At 41.7% G+C, this 27174-nt stretch overlaps 1 protein-coding gene and 1 long non-coding RNA gene across 2 annotated transcripts in view; one reads left to right on the top strand and one right to left on the bottom strand.

Moving 5' to 3' along the window:
- FANK1 (fibronectin type III and ankyrin repeat domains 1) overlaps positions 1-27174 on the bottom strand; it is a 150644-nt gene that overhangs the window by 95133 nt on the left and 28337 nt on the right. The window lies entirely within an intron of this gene.
- LOC139439106 (uncharacterized) lies at positions 9370-12111 on the top strand. The gene is made up of 3 exons (XR_011648939.1): positions 9370-9408; positions 10201-10427; positions 11859-12111. It is a non-coding gene; the product is annotated as an uncharacterized lncRNA (long non-coding RNA).

The raw sequence follows: 27174 nt of genomic DNA on the forward strand, positions 1-27174 counted from the left end.
CCCAGGTTCATATCCCCCTCTCACTGCCGGCCCAAGGATTGGTACCCAATCCTAGCAGGGAAAACCCTTTCTTCTGCTTACTTAATGCTCCTTGCTTCCATTTCTCACCTTGTCTCAAAGGGAAAGAGGCAGTCTTTGGAAATTTGTTCTACTTCCTGTGAGCCAAGCAATGCATCAGTCAGAGCCAATATGTAGTTATTTCATAGTGGGACAGAACACCCTGCCGACTATCTCATTTGCCACAGTGCTGGATGCAGAATTCTGTTCATTTTTACCCAGATATCTTACTAAATAATATAAATAGATAGCAAATAAGTAAATTGTAATGGTTTATCAATTCTTTCATTTTCTAACTAAATATTCAAATCGTCTCCAAACAATGAAATTCTCTCCTCCCAAATTTTATTTCTATTTTTTTCCTCTTGTCTAACTGTATTAGCTATTACCACCCAATTGTAAAAATGATTAGCAACAATGGATATTGTGTTGACCCTGTCTTCAATGAGAATGCTTCTAGGTGTTGTTCCCTTAAGCAGGATGCTGGCATTTAGACAGAAATATATAACTTTGCAATGTTAAGGAATCATCTATATATTCCTGTTTTATTAAAAGTATTTTAAATTTGGAAAGTGTAGCAGTTTGATATTATGAATTCCAAAAACAGATATTGGATTATGTTTGTATTCTGGTCTGTACCTGGGCATGACTAAGTTACGATTAGGGCTTTAATTGGGCCACACCACCAAGGGGTAGCGACTCACAGATAAAAGGCATGGCAAAGGACAGAGTTCAGGGTTTTTGATGTTGGAGTTTTGATGTTGGAGTTTGATGCTGAAGCCTTAAGCTGGAGCCCCAGGAAGTAAGTTCACAGAGGAAAGACAAGCAAGCCCCAGGAAGAGAGGAACGCTGAGCCCAGGAAGGAGCAAACCCTGGGAAGAAAAGAATCTTGAATTCAGAGAGAAGCAAGACCATGAGAGAAGCAAGACCGTGGAAGGAAGGGACCCAGGAAGCTTGAACACTCGCAGGCACTAACAGCCATCTTGCTCCAACACATAAAAATAGACTTTGGTGCAGGAAGTAACTTATGCTTTACGGCCTGGTATCTGTAAGCTACTATTCCAAATAAATACCCTTTATGAAAACCAACCAATTTCTGGTATTTTGCATCAGCATCCCTTTGGCTGACTAATATGGAAAGGATGTTGAACTCTATCAAATGATTTTTCATTTTTCATTTTTCTTTTTTAGATTCATTAATACTGTGAATTATGTTAACAGATTTCCTGTTTGGAGCCATCAATGACAAACTGATAAATGAGTATCCTTAATTTAAAGAGATATGGGGATTAGTCATCACACAAAACAAGTTGAAATGCCCTGAAATTTTTTCTCCAAGTTCTTATTTCAAAAAATGTCAGGCTTGGGAAGCAGCTGTGGCTCAATCAGTTGGATTCCCATCTACCATATGGGAGACCCTGGGTTCCCGTCCCAAGGCCTCCTTGTGAAGGCAAAGCTGGCCTGCGCCCACAGAGAACTGACAGCCTATGCCCACAGAGAGTTAATGGCCTGCGCCCCATGGAGAGCTGGCACAGCAAGATGGCACAACAAAGGGAGACAAGCAGACACAGAGGAACATGCAGCGAATGGACAGAGAGCAGACAGCAAGCAAGCCTCAGGGGGAGTGGGAATAAATAAATAAATAATAAATCTTAAAAAAAAATGTTCAGGCGCGCTCTCTGCCTTACGGAGCTCTCATTCACATCTCGGATCCTTCTCTCCCAATAAACTCCTTTTACTGGCCTAACTAAAAAAATAAATCATCTCTGCAGTAAGCTGAAAGAACAGTACAGTGAACACCTGCATATCCTTCACCTCTATTCCCTTATTAAAATGTTGCCACATTTGCTTTACTTCTCTCAATATCCGTATGTATAGTCTTGATTTTTTGTTAAACGATTTGAAAGTTTAGCAAATATAATAACACTTCTCCACTAAATATTGCAGCATGTATCTCCTAAAAGAAGAGTGACATTCTCCTATGTAGCCCAATGATCAACCCCACAAAATTAACTTTAATTGAATGTTATCTAATAGGTGCTCCATATGCAAATATCCCCAATTATCCTATTACTTCCTTTTTAGAAAGGATTTTTCTTAATCCATAAAGGATTCAATGAAGAATTACTATACGCATTTAACTGTTATGTTGCTTTTGTGTCCTTTATTCTAGAAAAGACCCCCTTCTTTTTTGTCTTTTGAGCCTAAGTCAGTTTTTTGTAGAGTGTTAAACAATTTAGATTTTATTGCACATTCATGATTACATTCGGATTAAATTTTTGCAAAGGAGTACATAGGAGATGTTGTGTACTTCTGATTGCATCATATCAAGTGGCACATAATATTGGTGGGTCTCATTATTGGTGATACTGAATTTGATCACTTGGTTTTAGTGTTGTTTACCAGATCTCTCCATTGGAAATGTATTTCCATTAGCCTTTACTTTTTTTATTGTGATAAACACAAAATTTCACATTTTAGCATTCAAAGTCTATATTACATTCATAATGTGCTGCCATCACCACTACCCATTACCAAAACTTTTCCATAACCCCAAACAGAAATTCTGTACCAATTAAGTGTTAATTCTTCTCATAACCTCTAATTTCTGATGGCTATACATTTTCATATTCTAGTTATTTCTGTTTATGTCTTCCTTCCATTTTCCTTGGATTCTGTTTTCTAAATTCTAAATGAGATCATAAAATATTTGTCCTTTTATATCTAGCTTACTATACTAAACATGACGTCTTCAAGGTTCATCCACATTGTAACAAATATCAGCACTTTGTTTCTTTTTATGGCTGAGTAACGTTTCATTGTATGGATATATCACATTTTATTTACCCAATCATCTGTATACATTCCACCTTTAGGCTATTTGAATAATGCTGCTATGAATGTTGGTGTACGAGTATATGTTCAAGTCACTGTATGTATTCTTTGGAGCATATACCTAGAAGTGAAATTGCTGGATCAAATAAAGTTCTGTGTTTGACTTTTTGAGGAACTGGTAAGGTGCTTTCCACAATGGTTGTAACATTTTACATTCTGACCAGCAATGCAAAGGCGTTGTAATTTCTTTGATCCTCACTAACACTTTTTGTTTAATAATAGCCATTCAAGTAGATATGAAGCTCATTGTGGTTTTAATTTGCATTTCCTAATGACTAGTGATATTTGGCATCTTTTCATTTACTTCTTGGTCATTTGTCTGTCTCCTCGGGGGAAAAAATGTCTATCCAAGCCCTTTCTCCATTTTTTTAGTTGGGTTGTCTTTTTGTTGTTACACAATAGGAGTTCTTTATATATTCTGGATATTAAACCCTTATGAGATATATTATTTCCAAATATTTTTCCCATTCTATAGGTTATCTTTTCACTTTCCTAATGTCCGTTGATGCACAAAAGGTTTTAATTTTGACAAAGGGCAATTTATTTTTGCTTTTGTTTCTCATGCTTTTTCAGTATTAGAAATCATTGGGGAAGTGGACATGGCTCAACTGATAGAGCGTCTGCCTACCATATGGAGGGTCCAGGGTTCGATCCCCAGGGCCTCCTGACCCATGTGGTACGCTGGACCACGTGCAGTGCTGATGCACACAAGGAGTGCCGTGCCATGCAGGGGCACCCCCACATAGGGGTGCCCCACGCACAAGGAGTGTGCCCTGTAAGAAGAGCCACCTCATGTGAAAAAAGCACAGCCTGCCCAGGAGTGGTGCCACGCACACACAGAGCTGATGCAGCAAGATGATGCAACAAAAAAAAGAGATGCAGTTTCCCAGTGCCACCGGATAATGCAAGCATATGCAGAAGAACACACAGCGAATGGACACAGAGAGTAGACAATGTGTGGGTGGGGGGGGAGAGAAATAAATCTTAAAAAAAAAAAAATCACTGCCAAGTTCAACGTCATGAAAACCTTTCCTTATGTTTTCTTCTAAGAATTTTATGGTTTTACCTCTTTTTTTTTTTTTAAAGATTTATTTTTATTTATTTAATTCCCCTCCCCTCTCCCGGTTGTCTGTTTTCTGTGTCTTTTTGCTGCGTCTTGTTTCTTTGTCCGCTTCTGTTGTCATCAGCGGCACCGGAAGTGTGGGCGGCGCCATTCCTGGGCAGGCTGCACTTTCCTTCGCGCTGGGTGGCTCTCCTTACGGGCGTACTCCTTGCGCGTGGGGTTCCCCTACGCGGGGGACACCCCTATGTGGCACGGGACTCCTTGCGGGCATCAGCACTGCGCATGAGCCAGCTCCACACGGGTCAAGGAGGCCCGGGGTTTGAACCGCGGACCTCCCATGTGGTAGACGGACGCCCTAACCACTGGGCCAAAGTCCGTTTCCCTGGTTTTACCTCTTATGTTGAGCTCTCACTGATCCATTTTGAGTGAATTTTTATATATGGCATAAGTTCTGGTTTTTTTTTTTTTTCATGTTAAACAGTGAGTTTTCACAGCACCATTTATTGAAAAGACTATTTCTTTCCCCATTTAATGTATTTGGCAGCCTTGTCAAAAATCAGCAGGACATAATGTATGGGTTTATTTCTAGACACAATTCTATTCCATTGGTCTATGTCTATCTTCATGCCAGTACCACACTGATTTGATTCCTGTAGCTTTTTATTAAGTTTTGAAATCAGAAAGTATGAGACCTCCAACTTTGTTTTTTTTTTTTTTCAAGATTGTTTTGGCTATTCAGGATCCCATTTATTTATTTATTTTAAAGAAGTTTTAGATTACATAAATGTTACATTAAAAATATAAGGGGTTTCCATATGTCCCACTCCCTCCCCATTCCACACTTTCCCACATTAACAACATCCTTCATTGGTGTGTTGCATTTGTTATAACTGGCTCACCACGCAGGCACTGGCTCACCGCACAGGCACACTTTCTCTTCTTTTTTACCAGGAGGCCCCAGGGATCAAACCCCAGTCCTCCCGTATGGTAGGTGGAGGCCTTATCATTTGAGCCACATCCACTTCCCAGGATCTCATTTTTTAAGATAAGCTTTTCCATTTCTGCAAATAGAGTTTTGAAAGGAATTGTGTTGAATCTGTAGATCATTTTGGTAGATGTGACATCTTAACAATATTAAGTCTTCCAATCCATGAACACAGGAGGTCTTTCCATTTATTTGTCTCCTTTCATTTCTTTCAGCAGTGTTTTGTAGATTTCAGTGTATACATTTTTCACCTCCTTGGTTGAGTTTATACCTAGACAGTCTATTCTTTTAGATGCTATTGTAAATGGAATTGTTTTCTTAATTTCCATTGTGGACTGTTTATTCCTGGTGTATAGAAATACAATTGATCTTATGCTCTCCAACTTTTAATTCATTTATTAGCTCTAATAGTTTTCTTGTAGAATCTTTATTTTCTCTATATAGACAATGTAATCCACAAATAGAGATAGATTTACTTCTTCCTTTCCAATATAGCTTTTCTTCCTTTTTCTCACCTAATTTCTCTGGCTAGAACATCCAGTACAATGTTGAATAGCAATGATACAAGTGGGCCATTATACTTTGGAGTTCAGATCATCCCAAATTTGGCCAATGAGAGACCCGTCAAGCTAATTCCTATATCCCATCAATGTTTATGCACACTCTTGCTTTACTGGCATATCTGGATATTCTGAGCTTGACTTGTACTTTTCCTGACCAACAATGGAATCATCCGATTCTCTAAGCCATTTCCCCTCCAGTTCCTTGTATTGGGAAATCTATTTTGAAACCAAGATCTGGGCACTAAGTTTGCTCATGCCTACTAATCAGGTTTGTTTCTAGGAACTTCTGCAGATAGTCAGGGATTTTGTTTTTGTTTTTATTATCTATTTTTTTAAAGATACATAGATCACACAAAATGTTACATTAAAAATATGAGAGGTTCCCATATACCCCGCTCCCCAGATCCCTCAATCCTCCCACATCGACAACTCCTCTCATTAGTGTGGCACACTCATTGCATTTGGTGAGTACATTTTGGGGCATTGCTATATAGCATCGATTATAATTTATGTTGTGGTTTACACTCTCCCCCAGTCTATTCAGTGGGTTATGGCAGGATATATAATGTCCTGCATCTGTCCTTGCAATATCATTCAGGACAACTCTAAGTTCTGAAAATGCCCCGATATCACACCTCTTTCCCTCTCCCTGCCTTCAGCACCTCCCATGGCCAGTCTCCACATCAGTGATATAATTTCTTCCATTGCTAGAGTCACAATAATTCTATACTAGAATGCCAGTAAGTCCACTCTAATCCATATTTTATTACTCCATCCCGAGGACCCTGGAATGTTTTTTAAATCATGATTTCATCTGCTGATTTTATTTCCAGCCCAACACGATAATGTTCTTCTTTCCTCTTCCCTCCTTCCACTTCACATAGCCTTTCTTTCAGTGAGAATCCTTGCTCCTGACACTGTCAACATATTTTCTCAATTGCCGATTTTCATAATACACACAAAATAGCATAAAAAACCACTCTCAAAGTAATGTACAAGATTTTTTTACATTCTTTCTATTTTTAGAACATATTTCATTAGAATGTAGAGTCTAAATGACATGTTGAAAGGTTCAATGAATTATTTTCCCTGTTTGGTTTCTTAATAATTTGATAAAGTTAGGAACGCTTGTTTCTGTTTGTGTTTAGGCTTGTTTTTTTCAAAGGCTGTAAATTTAATGTTTTGAATATTTAAAACATTCATATGGCTTAACAGCTATTAATACACCTTTAGGTAGATTTAAGTCTCACTTCTTTAAAGATCCCTTCCACCTTATTCTCACCCATCTCATGTTGTGAGTATCTGATTTCATCAACATTTTATTTATCCTTTTGCTTCTGTGTGCAAATCTAAATAAATAAATGTATACATACCTACAAAAGATAGCATGCTATCTATACTCTTTTGAGCTTACTTTTTTTAACTTAATATATCTTAGAAATCATGCCATATCACTTCATGCAGACCAACCTGATTCTTTTCGTTAGTTTTTGCTTTTGTTTTTACAGTTACATATTACTCCATTTTGTGGATATACCATAGTTTGTTCAACCAGAGTTTTATGAATGGGAAATACTCTGATATCTTAAAGCTCATACATGAAAGAAATTTGAAAGAGATATATTCCCAAATCTGACAACAATTCTGAAATATACACAATATCAAAAACAAGTTGCAAAGCAGAATTTTTGCAAACTGTCAATAAACACAAACAGTGATATCGATTAAAACCACAAGATACCTCTTCACAGACACTATAAACACTAAGACTAAAAAGATAGACAATACCAAGTGTTAGTGCAGATGTGAAGCAATCACAACTCCATACACTGCTTGTGAGATTGTAAATTGCAACTCTGAACTATTAAACAAAGTTGGTCACAAGCATACCTTATGTGGTGACTTGGAGTTGTGTACCCCAGAAAAACATGTTCTTAATCTTAATCCATTCCTGTGGGGGCAAACTCATTAGAAACAGGACCTTCTGAGGAGGTGACTTAGGGTAAGGTGAGGCCCAGCTGAGTCAGGATGAGTTTTAATCCTATTACTGGAGTCCTTAGAGAGAAGGCCATGGAGAAGGTGCAGCCAAAAGCTGGAAGTCAATGGAACCCAGAAGAGAAAGGAGAAGATGCCACCATGTACGTGCCATGTGACAGAAAAGTCAAGGACGAGGCATTCGGTAGCCAGCCGCAGAATGCCACCATCTTTGGGGAGAAAGCATTGCCTTGCTGATGCCTCGACTTTGGACTTCTCCCAGCCTCAAACCCATGAGCCAATAAATTCCAGTTGTTTAGGCCAACCCTTTGCACGGTATTTGTTTTAGCAGCTAGGAACCTAGCACACCCTATAACCCAACAATTCTACTCCTAGTTATATACTTTATAGAAATGCATACATATATTCCCCAAGAGAAATGTACTGGAATGTCCTAGCAGCACTATTTACAGCCCAAAACTGAATAAGTGAATAAAGTATGGTGTATTTACAAAATAGAAGACTATTGGGCAATGAGGATGAAGGATCTTCAACTCTACACAATAATATGGATAACTCTTATAATTTATGGTAAAAATGAGCCAGATCCCATATAGTATTATATATACTATATAGTTCTATTTCCATAACATTCAAAGGCAGGCAAAACTAATCTCTGCTGTGAGAGTCAGGGCAGTGGAGGTTGTGTCTGGAAAGGAACATGAAGGGGTGTTGTGGGGTGCTGGCAATGTTTTGTTTCATAACCTGAGTTCTGGATGCTTTAGTGTATTCACTTCACAAAAATTCACCAAGCCATATACTTAAAATATGTGCATTTTTTGGTAAATATATTGTACTTAAAAATATTTTAAGGTCCAGTTAATGAATAAAAAAAGAACCAAATCAATAAATTCAATTAAGTATCTAAAAACAAGATATTTAATAGAAGCCTGGGTGACCACATTAGATGCAGAAGTGTTGAGTTATTAGCTCAAAATTATAGCCTTATGAACTTTAAAATTAATAGTATTTTATGTTCTACTCTATACGCTTGCTTTAATATAGTTATGTTTTGATGTATATGCTGACGAGTAAATCAGATCCTGCAGGGAGAAGGACCATGCTTTTCCTGTGGTCTGAAAACATACCATCAAGCACGCTAACCACGAGCTGCATCCCCAGGAGTACATGCAAACCTTTCTCCTGCTGGTAGCCTCATTCGCTTAAAAAAAATTAGAGTTATTACATATTAGAGCAAGAAAACTATGCAAGAATTCTAACAATTTTAGACTCAAGAAAACATGTAATAACTGTGTTAATAGAGAAATGGAATTATCTGTCTATTCTAGCCACAAAAATCATTACAAAGTATTATTATACCAAGAAACAATGCAGAAACACGTAGCCAAAAAAAAATGTAGAAAACAAAGACGAGCATCAGGCAATTAATAAAAATGGTATTTTTCTGGATTTTGTGATATTTGTCAGCTTTATTTTTTAATTAGTTGTGTTTATCATTCTAACTAAGTATATACTTTTATCATCGATTTTGTATTTATAATTTGCATTCTTCTCCCTAAACATGACAGCTCCCCACATTACTTTGGAACCCACAAAACCTTGCTCTACCGGATGGGGATTTAAGTTCACAGCCAACCTTCGGTTTCTTACCCTGTTGACTGGAGATGGGGAGGGCAGGGCTATGATCTAATGTATTATCTGACAACTAAGATCTAAGAGGCACTCAATCAAAGTTGCTTTAAGGAAGTCATCCGTGTGATCCCTCATCAAATATTATTCCAGGGCTAGTGTCAGGCTCTCAGCCTAGCTGTGGGGCCCTCGGGAAACTGACAGGCCAATGGGGCAGAGAGGTAAGACTGGATAACCCCCAGGTGTGAACTAAGAGAACGCAGTGCAGGGGGCGGTGTACAGCTGGTCATCACGCAGGAAACCGGGGCGACTTCCAGCAAAGGGCGGATCCTGGGAAAGAGCGCCCCAGGGCCAGGGTGCAAGAAGAGATCTTGGTCAAAGAAGCAGGGAGACTGGGGGTGCGGGGAGCACAGTCTCAACCCAGCCAGACGCGGCACCCCGCAGACCCGGGCTGGGACCCGCGCGCGGGCGCGCCCCTGGAGGCGAGTCCGCAGGGCCGGCGCCCCCTGGACCCGGCTGCGTCCTCCGGCCCTTCCAGCGACAGAGCCTGCGGTGGCCCGGGATGGCGGGCGCGGGCGCGGAGACGGACGCCCGGGGCCCCGGGGCCGCCGCTCCCGGCCCCCTGCAACTGTCCTCTCCCTCGTCCGCAGGAGGGGGGGCGTTACGGCGGACGCTGGCGGGTGCTCGGCAGAGCGCGGGGTCAAGGATCCCCGGGGGGCCCTCCCCGCCCCCTTCCGTGCCCTCCTCGAGGCTCGGGGTCCAGCCCTAACCCCACCCCCCACCCCCGGGACTCCGCGCCCTGCTCGGTCGCCCCCGGAGCCGGGCGCCAGGCGGCGTCTGCTTGCCCCACACTGCCCCCTGGTGGCCGGGCCGGCTTCCCGCGCCCGACCCGGCCCGCCGCCGGGACCCCCTGGACCCCCGCCAGCACGCCCTGCCCGGGCCCCTCCCAGCCCGCTGAGCCCGCTGGTGACCCCTGCCACCTCTCCCGCCCCCACGACCTCCCGCCTCTCTAGCACTGCGCGGTCATCCAGCGCTCCCGCATTCTGCTTCCTGTCGCCTCCCAAGCCAGGCGGCATATCCCCCTGCGGCCGTTAACCTTGTCTACAGCTACTGCGCATTCCTAAATTCACCGTGGGAGAAAACTAGAGAGTCACCGCTTATTTACAATCATATGCTAAGTGAGAGCCACACAAGGCTCTGACTGGGAAGCTGAGAAGTAAAGCTTCGGGTTTTATTTCAGGTAAGCTGACTACTTGAAAAACTCAAAGGTCTTTTTCTTTTATTTCCATGAATAAAGCCACATTCCAAGAGTAAGCTTGCCCTGAACTTAAGCTCCAAAAGTTAGAATCCCCCTACGTCTCTTAGTCTTCTGATATTAAATGTCTATGCCACTGAGTCACAAACATTTCAACAAATACTTATGGACACTGCACCGAGGAAGGCGTGGTGTCAGGCCAACTGCGCCCGCTGCACACAGCTGGGAAGAAAGCACAGTCCCCCGCAGTCGGCCGCTTTCTCTGTGTCTCGCCTACCTGGTCCCAAGGCCTCTGGTTTGTTGTCTCAGCCTGATAAGATCCCACCCCTGGCACCTGTGCCCCACTTTTTTTCTTTTTTGCTTATCCCAGCCTCGTGCCCAATAACCTCAAACTTGAAATGTTAGAAACTAAATTTATCTTTTCCTCCAAATCACCGCCTCCTCCAGACTACTACTCTTCTGTCAAGGCTGGATGGTTTTTTCTCTGTCCCACACTGAATTCATCTTTTATAAACCTGTATGCACGCCCTCCAGTCCCAGAGGCACCAAGGACTCGAGTCTTGCTTTTTGCCTTTGCTCAAGCTGCTTGGCCCGGAGGGTAAAACCTGCCCCATCTTCCCACCTTTAGGTGCACAGCAACCAGGGTGCCCACCTTCATATCGGATGGGGAGTTCTCCAAGCTTGCTCTTCCCCACCTCAAATTTACGTTGCAACTCAATTATGCACATTCCCAATATTATGCTGTGTGGTTAGCAGGCAGACACGCCATCATAACTAAAGATAGCTTTCACCTTTTTTACAAACTTCCCTTGTGCTCTGCTGCCATCCCAGCCAATGGTGACTTTCCCAGGAGGCAACTCTACAGTGGTCGTTTGGAGCTGTATGTACCCCAGAAAAAACGTGCTCTTAAAAAATCGATTCCTGTGGGTGTGAGCCCATTGTAAGGAGGCCCTTTTGATGAGGTGACTTCAGTTAAGGCATGTCCCACCTCCATCAGGATGGATCTTAATCCTATTACTGATTAGTAATCGAAAATAATATGGCATTGGTGTGGAGAAAGTGGCCATGGTTGCTGCTGAGGGTAGGGAGTGGGAGGAAGAGATGAGATGTGGAGGCGTTTTCAGGACTTGGAGTTGTCCTGGGTGATGCTGCAGGGACAGTTACCAGACATTGTATGTCCTCCCATGGCCCACTGGGTGGACTGTGGGAGAGTGTGGGCTCTGGTGTGGGCCATTGACCATGGGGTGCAGCGGTGCTCAGAGATGTATTCACCAAGTGCAATGAATGTCTCATGATGATGGAGGAGGTTGTTGTTGTGGGGGGAGGAGTGGGGGTGGGGGGGTATATGGGGACCTCATATTTTTTTAATATTAAAAAAATTAAGACAAAAAAAATGTTTTTTAATCCTATTACAAGAGACTTTCAAAACAGAAGGAAATTCAGAGAAAACCAGAGGAGGCAGCCAGAAGCTGAAATTAATGGAACCCATAAGAGAAGAGGCCCAGAAAGGCCACCATATGCATTGCTATGTGACAAGCCAAGGACCAAGGGACACCAGCAGCCAACCCCAGAGCTCCTATCTTTGGGAGGAAAGCATCACCTTGATAATACTTTGTCTTGGACTTTATCCTAGCCTCAAAACCATGTGCTAATAAATTTCCATTGTGTAAGCCAACATATTGCATGGTATTTATTTGAGCAGCCAAAGAAACTAAAACATCTACCTTAGCAGGAAAGTAGCTCTGCCAAAATGAGGTGGTGATAGATCCTCCTTGCCCATTCCTTGGGCCATAAAAAGGCACTTAGAAGATAGTGTTATCCAAGCATGTCATTCTCACCTCAAATTGCTGCCATGCTATATAGAGGTACAAGGTGTCTACCACCTGTCAAATTATTTACTTAACTTTTCTTAAATTGGGAACAGATGTAGCTCAAGTGGCTGAGTGCCTGCTTCCCACATACAAGGTCCCAGCTTCAATCCCCGGTACCTCCTAAAAACAAAAAAACAAGCAAACAAACAAAAAAAAACAACTCAGGGGAGCTGCTGTATCTCATTGGTTGAGCACTGGCTTCCCACATACAAGGGCCCAGGTTGTAGCCCTGGCACCTCAAAAAAAAAGTTCTTAAACTGACTTGAAATTTTTGACACAAGCAAATTGAAAATCAGTATCATTTTTATCAATAGGAAGTAACTATACAAATATAATGATTTTTTTTTTGAGGTACTGTGGGCCAGAGATTGAACCCAGGACTTCATATGTGGGAAGCCAGTGCTCAACCACTGAGCCACGTTGGCTTCCCTGGGTTGATCTTTTCATTTGTTTTGCTTGTTGTTTGCTTTTGTTTTTTCAGGAGGCATCAGGAACTGAATCTAGGATCTCCCCTGTGGGAGGCAGGCGCTCAATCACTTGAGCCATATCCTCTCTCAATGACCATTTTAAAATGTTTGCTCAAGGGGAGTGGGTATAGCTCAGCGGATGAGCACCTACTTCCCATATACAAGGTACAAATACCACCTAAAGTCATATTGTGTACTATATATTATACAGTGGACTCATCCTGGCACCAAAACAATTTTTCCCACTGCCTAAAATTCCATCACTAAAAATTAATTGGTATTAAAAGCTTAAAATGACCCTTTAAAAAAAAACAGTACAGAACACAGGCAGTGTGGTTGCATTTTATATTAAGGACAAAAAGGCAAAACTAAACAATATATGTTTAGGGACATATTCATGTGTCATATAGCTATAAAGAAAAGCCAAGTAATCAAATGCAAATATCTTTCAATTATAAGAAGTCTTCCTACTGCAGTATTTCTTTATGAAGTGAATCTTAACAGTTTAATTCTAAAATCTTATCCTGATTCCCCAAAAAGACTTATTAATTTAATCCGAATCAAAATCCCAACAATTTTTCTGTGAAACCTTATAAACCAATTTTTAAATGTTATGAAAGTGCAAAGGGCTAATAATCAAGATGAAGGTAGAGAAATGGAGAAGGTACTACAAAAGGTCAAAAGTAGGCATAACTTAGTATCCCCCAAATCTGTTTTAAAATAAGCAGAGGCTTTTTAAAAATGCATTAAAAACTGATTTTTAAGTAGATATAAATACTTAAAAAAAAAAAAAAAAACTAATAATTTTCACCTGGAACTTCCGAGAAGGTTAGAAAAGTTAGAAAGACATGTGACTCTCTCCTCTTCCAGAAAAATAGGTAAAGGATAGGCAGAAATGGCCTGAGAAAATAATCTTCTAGGGTTTAGGACACCAGGGGAAGGCTAGACACCACCCAGAAGAGAGAGGGGCACAGGAAAAGAATCTCGACGGAAAGACTCTGAGAGGAAAATGCAGCTGGAGCTGCCAGCAGGCTCCCCCATGCTACAGACAATTTTTAATGATCAGGCTATGGGGTCTATGGCTACAGAGAGGGCTGCAGGGATCTACCTCCCAAGGAAATGGGAGAGAGAGGGATGCAGCCTAAGACATTCAGAATTTGACCCACAAATTTGGCCTACTATGTCCCATCAGCCTTCCAGGCCAGGAGGGGCTGCTCCACTGTTTGTCTTGGGAGCCAGCTCAGGACTAAAGAGCTCCAACTCTCACAAACACCCTCCCTGCTAACCAGGATTGCTTGTTGAGGACACAGAAAGGAGTGGAAATATTTCCTACCTGGGAAAATGGAGCGGGCTGCCAGCAAAGGTTAGAGAACAGCATCTGAGAAAGTTTGAGTTGTGAGGCTTTTACCCCCCAGGCAGGACCCTCTGTCACACTGATCCAGTCTGATTGAGCCTTCCAACTAGGCTTTGAACTGAGGCCTGCCGAAGAGCACCATCTCCTGGCCACCCAAGGAAGTGCATGAGAAGAAATTAAAAGTAATTGTGTAAGAGAGGCTTTTTCCAGCCTTTACAGCCTGCCTCCCCAAGGCCCTTGGAAGGAGGTCTGCAATCCATTACAGGGTCCAGGGTTCAGATTTAAGAAACTTACAGGAACAATGCTGAAGACCCAGATCAGGTTAAACCAAGAATCAAAAAACAACAGTAACACACGGCCTCCTCCCACTAATTTCCTACAACAGAGAAAAATTGAGCATCAGAGTAAACTCACCATCATAATCAGATGTCTGGACATCAGCAAAAAAATTACAAAGCATACTAAGAAAGAGCCCAAGCGAAGGAACACATCGAAGCCCCAGATGAGACACAGGATTTGAGACAACTAATTAAAAAGATTCATAGAAATTTCCAAAGTCAAATTAATAAGTTTAAAGACAATATGGCTAAAGAGATCAAAGAAATCAAGAAGACACTGAGAGGGAAGCAGAGTTGGCCCAATGGATAGGGCGTCTACCTACTGCATGGGAGGTCCGCAGTTCATACCCCAGGCCTCCTTGACCCGTGTGGAGCTGGCCCATGCGCAGCGCTGATGCACACAAGGAGTGCCTTGCCACGCAGGGGTGGCCCCGCATAGGGGAGCCCCATGCTCAAGGAGTGTACCCTGTAAGGAGAGCCACCCAGCACAAAGGAAGGTGCAGCCTGCCCAGGAATGGCACCGCACACACAGAGAGCTGACACAACAAGATGGCGCAACAAAAAGAAACACAGATTCCCAGTACCATGATAAGGATAGAAGCGGTCACAGAAGAACACACAGTGAGTGGACACAGAGAGCAGACAACTTGGGGCGGGGGGTGGGGAAGGGGAGAGATAAATTTTTTTAAAAATCTTTTAAAAAAATAGAAAAAAAGAAGACACTGACTAAACACAAAGAAGAATTTGAAAGCCTGAATAGAAAAATAACAGAGCTCCAGGGAACAAAAGACAGGCTAGGTGAGATCAAAACACACTAGAGGCATATAACAGCAGACTCAAATGACAGAAGAAAGAATAAGTATACAGAAAACAGATCAGATAAAATTGAAAAGAGAGAACAGAGAGAAAAAATGGAAAAAACTGAGCAGGGCTCTGGGAGTTGAATGATGACATGAAGCTCAGCAACACACGTGTCCTGGGAGCTCCAGATAGGGCAGAGAAGGGGAAAGCAGAAAGAGCATTGAAGGAAAAAATGGCTGAAAATTTCCCAACTCTCATGAAAGAAATGAATCTACATTTCCAAGAAGCTCAGCATACCCCAATTAGAATAAATCCAAACTGACCTACTCCAAGACACATACTACTCAGAATGCCAAATGCCAAAGATAAAAAGAAAATTCTGAAAGCAGCAAGGGAGAAGCAAACCACCCCATGCAAGGGATGCCCAGTAAGACTTAGTGCAGATTTATCAGAAACCATGGAGGTGAGAAAGACAGTAGTATGATATAATTAGTATACCAAAAGAGAAAAATTGCCAATCAAAAATTCTTTATCTGGCAAAATTGTCCTTCAAATATGAAGATGAATTTAAAATATTCAGAAACAGAAACTGAGAGTTCATAAAAAGAATCTGCCTCTGCAGGAAGTTTTAAAGGGACCCTTAGAGCCCAAAAGTAAAAGACAGGAGACAGAGGTTTGGAAGAGAGTGCTGAAGGCAAAAATAACAGAAAGGATAACATAAAGAGTAAAAAGACAGACAAAAATAACATAGAACATGAAAACCAAAGAATAAAATGATAGAAGTAAATAGTGCATTTAAAATAAAATCATTGAATGTGAAAGGATTAAACCCCCAATCAAAAGATATAGACTGGCAGAATAGATAAAAACAAAAAACAAAAAACATAAGCCACTCATATGCTGCCAACAAGAGACTCACCTTAGACCCAGGGGTACAAATCAGCTAAAAGTAAAAGATTGGAAAAAGATACTCCACTCAAACAGTAACCAAAAAAGAGCAGGGGAAGAAACATAATATCAGACATAACAGACTTCAAATGCAAAAAAGTTATAAGAGATACAGAATGCTACTATATATTAATAAAAGGGATAATCCACCAGAAAGAAAGAACACTCACAAATGTCTATTCACCCCTTCTCCATCAGAAACAGAGTGGGCATCACCATCCCAAAATCCTCAAGACTGAGTGTAGCGGTTTGACATGGTTATGAATTCCAAAAATAGATATTGGATTATGTTTATCTGATCTGTACCTGGGCATGATTGAGTTATGATTACGGCTTTTGTTCGGCCACGTCTTTAGGGCATTGAGTCTCTACCCCTTGGTGGGTGGGGCCTCACAGATAAAAAGCATGGCAAAGGGCAGATTTGAGGGGTTTTTAATGTTGGAGTTTTGATGTTGCAGTTTGATGGTGAAGCCTTAAGCTGGAACCCTAGGAAGTAAGCACACAGAGGAAAGAGAAGCAAGACCCTGGAAGGGAGGAACCCAGGAAGCCTGAACCCTCACAGAGGTCGGCAGCCATCTAGCTCCAACACGTGAAAATAGACTTTGGTGAGGGAGATAACTTATGCTTTATGGCCTGGTATCTGTAAGCTCCTACCCCAAATAAATATCCATTATAAAAACCAACCAATTTCTGGTATTTTGCATCAGCACCCCTTTGGCTGATTAATACGCTGAGAGAATGAACAAACATGAGGAGAGAATGCAACCATGGACTAAAACAGACTTATTATTATTCTAGCAATGGAAGAACTTGTATCACTGATAAAAAGGCAGTGGTAACCAGAGGTTCCGAGGGGAGGGAGCGGGAAGAATAGGTGTAACGTGTGGCATTTTCAGGACATTCAAATTGTTCTGCATGACATTGCAATAATGGATACAAGCCAATACACATTTTGTCAAAACCCATAAATTTGTGTGATGCAAAGTGTAAACTATAGTACAAACTATAGACATTGGTTAGTAACAGTGCTTGAATATGTGTTCATCAGTTGTAACAAATGTACCACACTAATGTAGGATGTTGTCAATGTGGGAAAGTGTGGGTGGGGAGGGAGTGGGGCATAGGGGAATCCCCTATATTTTTGATATAACATTTATGTCATCTAAAGTTTCTCTAAAAATAAAATATTTCCATTTTTAAAATGTCTATGCACCTAACTGTGGTGCCCAAAATACATGAGGCAAACTGGCAAAACTGAAGGGAGAAAGAGGCATTTCTACAACAATTGTTGGAGACATCAATACACCACTCACATCATTAGAAATAACTAGACAGAAGATCAACAAGGAAACAGAACTTGAACAATATGATAAGCAAGCTAGACCTAACACATATACAGAATATTGCATCCCAAATCAGCAGGTTATACATTTTTCTCAAGTGCTCATGGATCTTTCCCCAGGATAGACCATATGATAGGTCACAAGGAAAGCGTTAATAAATATTTTAAAAACTGAAATTATACAAAGCACCTTCTCAGATCATAATGGAATGAAACTGAAAATCAATAATAGATAAGACAGGACAATTTACAAATGTGTGGAGGCTAAACAATACATTCTTAAACAATCTGTGTCAAAGAAGAAATTGTAAGTGAAATCGGTAAATACATTGAAATGAATGAAAATGAGAACACAACTTATCAAACCTTATGGGATATAGCAAAGGCTATATTAGTCAGCCAAAGGGGTACTGATGCAAAGTACCAGAAATTGGTTGGTTTTTATAAAGGGTATTTATTTGGGGTAGGAGGCTTACAGATACCAGGTCATAAAGCATAAGTTTCTTCCTTCACCAAAGTCTATTTTCATGTGTTGGCGCAAGATGGCTGCCGACATCTGCCAGGGTTCAGGCTCCCTGGGTCCCTCTGGGCTCAGCTCCTCTGTTTTCTTCACAAGGTCAGCTGTAGACTATCAGACAAATGGCTCTGTGTTCCTCACTGGGGCTCCAGCTTAAGACTTCAGCATCAAACTCCAACATCAAAACTCCAACATTGAAAGCCCTTTAACTCTGTCCTTTGCCATGCCTCTTATCTGTAAGTCCCTACCCACCAAGGGATGGGGACTCAATGCCCTACTGGCACAAGAGGTTTACATGATCACTAAATCAAGTAAACCTATGAATCCAATATAATCTCATATGCCCAGAGGAAAAGACCAGTTTACAAACATAATCCAATATTTCTTTTTAGAATTCACCAATAATATCAAACTGCTACAGCAGTGCTGAGAGGAAAATGAATAGTCTTAAATACATATATTAAAAAAGAAGAAAGAGCTAAAATCAAAGATCTAACTGAACAACTGGAGAAACTAGAAAAAGAACAGCAAAGCATTCCCAAAGCAAAGAGAAGGAAAGAAATAAAGATTAGAGCAGAAATAAATGAAATTGAGAAAAAAAGGACCTATATTCAGAAAACTACAAAACAATGCTAAAAGGAATAAAAGAAGACCTAAACAAATGGAAAGAAATTCCATTTCATGGATTGGAAGACTGAATATCATGAAGATATCAATCCTACTCAAACTGATTTCTAGATAAATGCAATACTAATAAAAATCCCAACAGCCTACTTTACAGAAATAGAAAAGGAAATTACCAAATAAAAAAGGCAATTACCAAAATATTTGTAAGGGAAATAGCCAAAAGCATTCTAAAAAAGAAGAATGATATGAGAGAACTTTCACAGCCTGACCTTAAAACATACTACAAAGCCACAGTGATCAAAACAGCATATTAGGGGGAAACGGATGTGGCTCAAGCAAATGGGCTCCTATCTACCATATAGGAGGTCCAGGGTTTGATGCCCAGGGCCTCCTGGTGAAGGCAAGCTGACCTATGTGGTGAGCTGGCCCATGCAGAGTGCTGCCCCATGCAGGAGTACTGGCCTGTGCAGGAGTACCGACCTGTGCAGGAGTGCTGACCCACACAGAGAGCTGGCACAGCAAGATGATGCAACAAAAAGAGACACAGAGGAGAGATAATAAGAAACAGAGCAGACCAGGGAACTGAGGTGGCACGAGAGAATGATCACCTCTCTCCCATCCTCGAAGGTTCCAGGATCAGTTCCCAGAGTTGCCTAATGAGAATATAGGCAGGCACCAAAGAACACACAGAGAATAGACACAGAGAGCAGACAATGGAGGGTGGGGGAGAGATAGATAGATAGATAGATAGATAGATAGATAGATAGATAGATAGATAGATAGATAGATAGATAGATAGATAGATATAGATAGATGATAGATAGATAGATAGATAGATAGATAGATAGATCTTTAAAAAAAAACAGCATATTAGGGAGTGGGTGTAGCTCAGTGGTTGAGTGCCTGCTTCCCATATACAAGGTCCCAGGTTTAATTCCTGGTACCTTCTAAAACAAAAAATATAAATAAATAAAAAACCAGCATGGTATTAGCATAAAGATAGACACATCAATTAGTGGAATACAATTGAGAGTACAGAAATAAACACTCCCTTCTTTGGCCAACTGATTTTCGACAAACCCACCAAAGCCATGTGAATGGGATAAAACAGTCTCTTCAAAAAATGGTGCTGTGAGAACTGGATATCTATAGCCAAAAGAATGAAAAAAGACCCCTATCTCACTCCCTAAACAAGAATCAACTCAAAATGGATCAAAGAACTAAATGTAAAAGCCAGGGCCGTAGCACTACCAGAAGAAAATGTAGGGAAACATCTTAAAGACTTTGTAGTAGGTGGTGGTCTCTTGGACCTTACACACAAAGCACATGCAATAAAAAAAAAAAAAAGATAAATGGAATCTCCTCAAAATTAAATGCTGTTGCACATCAGAGGACTTTGTCAAAAGGGTGAAAAGGCAGCCAACTCAATGGGAGAAAATATTTGGCAATCATGTATTGGATAAAGGTTTAATATCCATGATATGCAAAGAGATGCTGCAACACAACAATAAAAAGACAAATGACCTGATTAAAAAATAGGCAAAAGACTTGAACAGACATTTGTCCAAAGAAGAAATAAAAATGGCAAAAAAAAACATGAAAAAATGTTCAATAGCACCAGCCATTAGGGAACTGGAAATCAAAGCTACAATGAAATATCATTTCAAACCTACTAAAATGGCCACCATTAAAAAGAAAACTATTAGTGTTGGAGGGGATGTGGAAAGATAGAAACACTTATTCACTGTCAGTGGGAATGTAGAATAGTACAGCCACTGTGGAGGACTGTTTGGCAGCTTCTAAAGGAGTTGAATGTAGATTGCCACATCACCCTGCAATAACACTACTGGTTATATACCCAGAAGAACTGCGAGCAGTGACATAAGCAGACATCCGCACCCTGATGTTCACAGAGGCGTTATTCACAATTGCCGAAAGATGGAAACAACCAGGCATCCATTAACCGATGAATGGTTAAACTGTGGTACATTCACACCATGAAATATTATGCAGATGTAAGAAGAAATGAAGTTGTAAAGCGTCTGACGACATGGATGGACCTGGAGGACATTAAGTTGAGTGAAGCAAGCCAGACAAAAAAGGACAAATATTGTATGACTGTGCTATTAGGAGCTAAATATACTGTGTAAATTCATGGAGTTAATAAGTAGAATATGGATCATCAGAAAATAGGATGGGAAGCAGACTTGGCCCAGTGGTTAGGGCGTCCGTCTACCACATGGGAGGCCCGCAGTTCAAACCCCGGGCCTCCTTGACCCGTGTGGAGCTGGCCCATGCGCAGTGCTGATGCGCGCAAGGAGTGCCGTGCCACGCAGGATTGTCCCCCACGTAGGGGAGCCCCACGCGCAAGGAGTGCACCCCATAAGGAGCGCCACCCAGCGCAAAAGAAAGTGCAGCCTGCCTAAGAATGGCGCCGCCCACACGGAGAGCTGACACAACAAGATGACACAACAAAAAGAAACACAGATTCCTGTGCTGCTGACAACAGAAGTGGACAAAGAAGAAGATGCAGCAAATAGACACAGAGAACAGACAACCAGGGTGGGGCCGGGGGAAGAGGGGAAAAGATAGATAGATAGATAGATAGATAGATAGATAGATAGATAGATAGATAGATAGATAGATAGGTAGGTAGATAGATAGTAGATAAGAATGGTTTGTTTAAAAAAAAGAAAATAGGATGAGGTTAGAGAATGGAAAGCTGATGGTTAACTTGTGCAGAATTGGTAAAAATGTTGTGTTTTAATCTTTGGAAATGAATAGAAAAGGTGAAAGCACAACTTAATGTTTGTAACTAGCAGTGCTATTGTATTACGGTATGACAGTGGTTGAAAGGGAAAGTCTAAGGTTGTGTATATTACTAGGAGGAAAGCTAGAAAATGTAACATGGAACATGGGACTGTATAGTATAGTAAAACCACATGTGAAATATGAATATGGGTAAAATTGCATATATAAGGTTGCTTTTCTTTGAAACTGAACAAATATCTATGTTAATGTTCCAAGATGTTAATATCAGGTAAAAAAAAAACCACAAAAACATTATGCTAAGTGAAAGAAATTAGACACAAAGTACTACAAATTGTATGATTTCCATTTATATAAAATATAAATATAAATCAATTTATAAAGATGGAATTGATTAGTGGTTATGTAGGGCTGGGGAAGGATAGAGGGATTAAGAAGTGACTGCTATGGGGTGTGGAGTTTTTCTTTCTGGAGTAATGAAATTGTTCTAAAATTTTGTGTGGTGATGAATGCACAACGCTGCAATTATACTAACTGCCATTTATTGTACACTTTGGATAGACTGTATAATATGTGAATATATCTCCATAAAAGTGCTTTAAATATAATAATAATAATAAAGAAACCCTAACCAAAAAGTCTTACCTAATTTCATAAAGTGTTGGTCTACTAATAGATAGGAGTTCAAAAAGATTGGCAAAAACATTGCTCTAAATTAAGTGCCTCTGCTGCTTATCCCAGTGTTCTCTGCAGGTCACCAGCAGCCTCAGTGGCTGAGTCCAAGCTGTGACACACTATTTATGGTCATTATTTTTAACAATTTACATGAACTCTACCCATAAATCACATAGACAAACAAATACTCGAGTGGCTTTCTGCCAAAACCAACTGTTCCAGAGTGTTTACATCTATTACTATGACTGCTCCAGGAGACACTCTTAGGTAAAGTGTTTTCTTATAATCAGGAGAAACACACTTTCTGCAAAAAAAGTGAAAAAATTTAAAAATGAAAAAAAAAAAAAAAACTTTCCTGATTTCCCACTTAGGAATTGTGATGAGCATTATAAACTCATTTAGACACCATATGAAAACAAATGCAAGGCAACATTCAGTCCAAAGTCAAATCTAACTTCTAAAACTGAGCTAAGGTACCACCAAGACTCAAAGGCTGGAAATGCCAAGATTCCAGTCCATGTTTCAAATTCAGAAAAAAAGCAAAATATACACAGTGCTCAGGCCAAATGACTACTGATTTCTTCTTCAACATACTTTATCATGTTTCTTACACTTGGCTCTAGTCTGAATTTACATTTGGTTTGACCATGCTCCTCAGCAGCAGACAAAAACAAATATAGCAAGCTAAAAAAAATTCAAACAGAATACAAGAGGGACTAGTTTTTATCTTAATCCAGATCCTTCCCCTATACTAAAAGACACAGCTGCAGAATCCTTTGAACTGAAAGAAACTACTAGGGATTATAGCATGAGCAAAATCTATACTCTGGTCATCATGGAATGTCACAATAATTAAAAACAAATTCCAGAAGCATCATAAACAATAACAAATTTATAGAGTCATATACTTACTGTTTGGGTGAAGCAAGGAGCCAGGAATGAGTAATTTCAGGAGAATTAATACCATTACAAAAATAAAATTGCCTAGCTTTGGGGATGGTTAAAAGGTCAGATCAGGCAAAAAAAAAAGTCAAACCAGAAAATAATCAAGTTTAGTGAAAAATGCACTTTAAGGTTTATGACCAACTGCAGAGCATTTTCAGCTCGCCCTCTCTCTCTCACACACACACACACACACAGCAAAAAAACAAACAAACAGGAGGGTACTTAATTGCATCAGCAAATCAAAGCCAGAAAAACACAATCTCCTCCAGCTGCAGGTATTGCTGCCAACTAGGTTTTATACATGTGACCCACTTCAAAGCCTTTGTATCCCACGAAGAATCGATCCTTTCTAAATGTCATTTTCATGTTCAACAAGAGAATAGCGACCTCCGTCATTAGCTTGAGGGGCTGACTAGTCTTTAATAGACCATATTATTCAAGACAAGAAAAGATCCCTTTCTTCATTCCAGAAGACATCCAGGTCAGTCCCAAGAAACTCAGGGGCTCAAAGGAGCATTCTTACCTGCAGTGGGGAGATTCTAAGGCTGGTGTTTCTACTAGACATTAAACACATCCCTAGGTTAATGACTGAAGTGAACTCATTTCTGAGTATTACCCAGAGCAAACAGTAGCTGATTTCCAGTTCTCTTCAATGGACTGGGGTTTAGATTTATGTGGTTCTCATGACTCTTTTTCATCTAGAAACCACTTCTAGGGTGAATCAAACCTTCAGGAAGTAGAAAAAGGAAGAGGAGACGCAGGTCTCAGATGGCACCTTCTCCATGGGGCACCACTGCCCACAGCATTTAAAAATTAGATCTTGGGAAGCAGACTTGGCCCAGTGGTTAGGGCATCCGTCTACCACATGGAGGTCCGTGGTTCAAACCCCGGGCCTCCTTGACCCGTGTGGAGCTGGCCCACGCACAGTGCTGATGCGCACAAGGAGTGCTGTGCCACTCGGGGGTGTCCCCTGCGTAGGGGAGCCCCAAGTGCAAGGAGTGCACCCCGTAAGGAGAGCCGCCCAGTGCGAAAGAAAGTGCAGCCTGCCCAGGAATGGCGCCGCACACACAGAGAGCTGACACAAGATGATGCAACAAAAAGAAACACAGATTCCCACAACAACAGAAGCAGACAAAGAAGAACATGCAGCAAACAGACACAGAGAACAGACAACTGGGGCAGGGGAGAGAAATAATTTAAAAAAAAGAATGCTCTTCTTTAAAAAAAAAATTATATCTTGCTGGAGAGTAAGGGGCCTGAATGTCCCCTCCGCTTGCCTAAACTTTAGACAGGCACCTCACTGGCTTGTCTCCCTTACCTTCTCGTCCACTCTGGCACCTAACCAGGGAAGGCCGAAGCCCACGCCCCGGCTCCCTCAGCCCTGGCAGGACCCAGGTGATCTAATCACAAGCTCAGTAAGTCCCCGTTGAGCAGTGCCCAAACGCCCTCTGGTGCTCGGCACTGGCCTGCCTCAGCCTTTAAAAACATTGTTCCGTTCATTTCGGGCGAGCAGAGTTCAGACTTAGTTCTGGTCTCTCTTCCCAATTGCAAAAGCTTTGAAACAAGTCACCCTTGCTGGTCTAGCTCTGTGTGGTGTAATTTTCTTTGACATTTACAATGCCCTTCGTGGCCCTTCAAAGTTTAACCATACCTGATGAAATCATGTTCCTTAATACTTAATTTTTCTTGTTAGGAAGAATTTACAATTTTTCTTGTTAAGTGGGAGATAAGGAAACTATAGTTGAGAAACACTGCCTTCCATCAACATTCTTTTCCCAAATCATTGTGGGCTTTCTCTACCTTCCAGTTTTCAATCTTGCTTGCATTTTCTGGCCTTCCCTTTACTTATTCAACAAAAATGCAGGTGATGTGTGGGAACGAGGCAGGCCAGTTCTGTCCTCATGGAGTTTACAGTCCAGCTGTGGCTGAGCGTGAGTGTGGAAATCACCACAGAAAAGATTCTGAGATCAAAAGCATTAAAAGCAGGAAGTGGATGTGGCTCAAACAACTGAGTTCCTGCCTACCACACAGGAGGTCCGTGGTTTGATTCCCGGTTCCTCCTAAAGACAACAGCCAACTAGTGCAACGGGCAGGCATGGCAAGCTAACACAACAAGATGACGCAACAAGAGACACAAGAAGAAAAACACAAGGAGACACAACAAAGCAGGGAGCAGAGATTCCTAATGCCTCGTAAAGAGGACGGGCAGGATGGCAAGTTAGCGCAACACGCAGGTGCTGTGAGCTGACACAAGATGACTCAGAAGGGAAGTGGATTTGGCCCAATGAATAGGGCGTCTGCCTACTGCATGGGAGTTTCACGATTCAAACCCAGGGCCTCCTGACCCGTGTGGAGCTGGCCCACGTGCAGTGCTGATGTGTGCGAGGAGTGCCGTGCCACGCAGGGGTGTCCCCCACGTAGGGAAGCCCCACACACAAGGAGTGCGCCCCATAAGGAGAGCCGCCCAGCACGAAAAAAGTGCAGCCTTGCCCAGCAATGGCGCCACCCACACAGAGAGCTGATGCAGCAAGATGATGCAACAAAAAGAAACACAGATTCCCGGTGCCGCTGATAAGGACAGAAACAGTCACAGGCAAACACACAGCAAATGGACACAGAGAGCAGACAACAGGGGGGGAGGGGCAGGGAAAGGGAGAGAAATAAATTAAAAAAAATAAATCTTTAAAAAGAAAAACAATGACACAACAGGAGACACAAGAGGAGAAATGCAATGAGAGACACAACAAAGCAGGGAGCTGAGGTGGCTTAAATGATTAGGCACCTCCCTCTCACATCAGAGGTCCTGGATTTGGTTCCCAGTGCCACCTAAAGAAACAAAGATGGCAAATAGATACAGCAAGTGCAAACAATGAGGAGATAGGGAGAGATAACTAAAATAAATCTTTTATTAAAAAAGCATTGGGAAGCGGACGTGGCTCAATTGATAGAGTGTCCGTATACCATACGGAAGGTCCAGGGTTCAAACCCAGGGCCTCCTGACCCGTGTGGTGAGCTGGTCCACAAGCAGTGCTGCTGCGCAGAAGGAGTGCCGTGCCACACAGGGGTGCCCCCGCATAGGGGTGCCCCACACTCAAGGTATGTGCCCCACAAGAACCGCACCGTGTGAAAAAAGCACAGCCCGCACAGGAGTGGCACTGTACTCACAGAGAGCTGACGCAGTAAGATGAGAACAAAAAAGAGCTGCAGATTTCTGGTGCCGTCTGATAATACAAGCAGACTCAGAAGAACACACAGCGAATGGACACAGAGAGCAGACAACGGGGGGGGGAAGGGGAGAGAAATAAAAGAAAATAAATATTAAAAAAAAAAAGCATTAAGAGATGCTGAGGTGAACTTTGGAAAACGAGGGAAAAGTCATGCAAATTCAGGATGTGACATCTCAAGGAATGAAGATGATTACGCATTCAACACTGGAAACAACTTGTCCCTAAGAGAGACGCCCTGTGACACCCAGTTCGCAGCGCCCTCACTCATGGACATCCTCTTTTTGTAGTTCTTGGACATCCTTCCATTTGGTTGATCTGTTTGATTTACATTATACTCATTTTCTTCCAGATCTTGTTTCACAGTGTAATTCAAGTGGTTTTGTGTAAATCACGTGGCCATAACCGGCCCGGCACATCTTCTCTCGTCTGATCTTCACCAGAACCGCGCCAGCTCGCCGTACGCGCCCCTAACACAGGTGAAGCCACCACAGGCTCAGCACAGGAGACTTGCCCCAAATCCCAGGGTGAGTAGCGACACCCAGGCTTGTCTGATTCCAGCACCTGTCCTGCCCATGCTGTGGGCATTCCTACAGTTTTGTAAATTAGTTCTACTTTATCTAGAATTAACTCAAAAGTAAACAGAAGCCATCCGGAGGCAGCAGTGGCAATGACTATTATCAGAGGAGAACGTTTTAGGAGGAACGGCTGTGGCAAACCAGGTTCACTCACACTGAAGTTATCTGTAATAAAGCTACCATCTAACAAATGATTAGAGAACCAGAGCATGGCGGGCCAGGCCTTAGGACCCCTATCTGTTTCACCAACATGCCCCCTTTGGGCAGACCAACTCC

Source organism: Dasypus novemcinctus, chromosome 6 (genome assembly GCF_030445035.2).
Source record: "Dasypus novemcinctus isolate mDasNov1 chromosome 6, mDasNov1.1.hap2, whole genome shotgun sequence".
Lineage (NCBI taxonomy): Eukaryota > Metazoa > Chordata > Mammalia > Cingulata > Dasypodidae > Dasypus > Dasypus novemcinctus.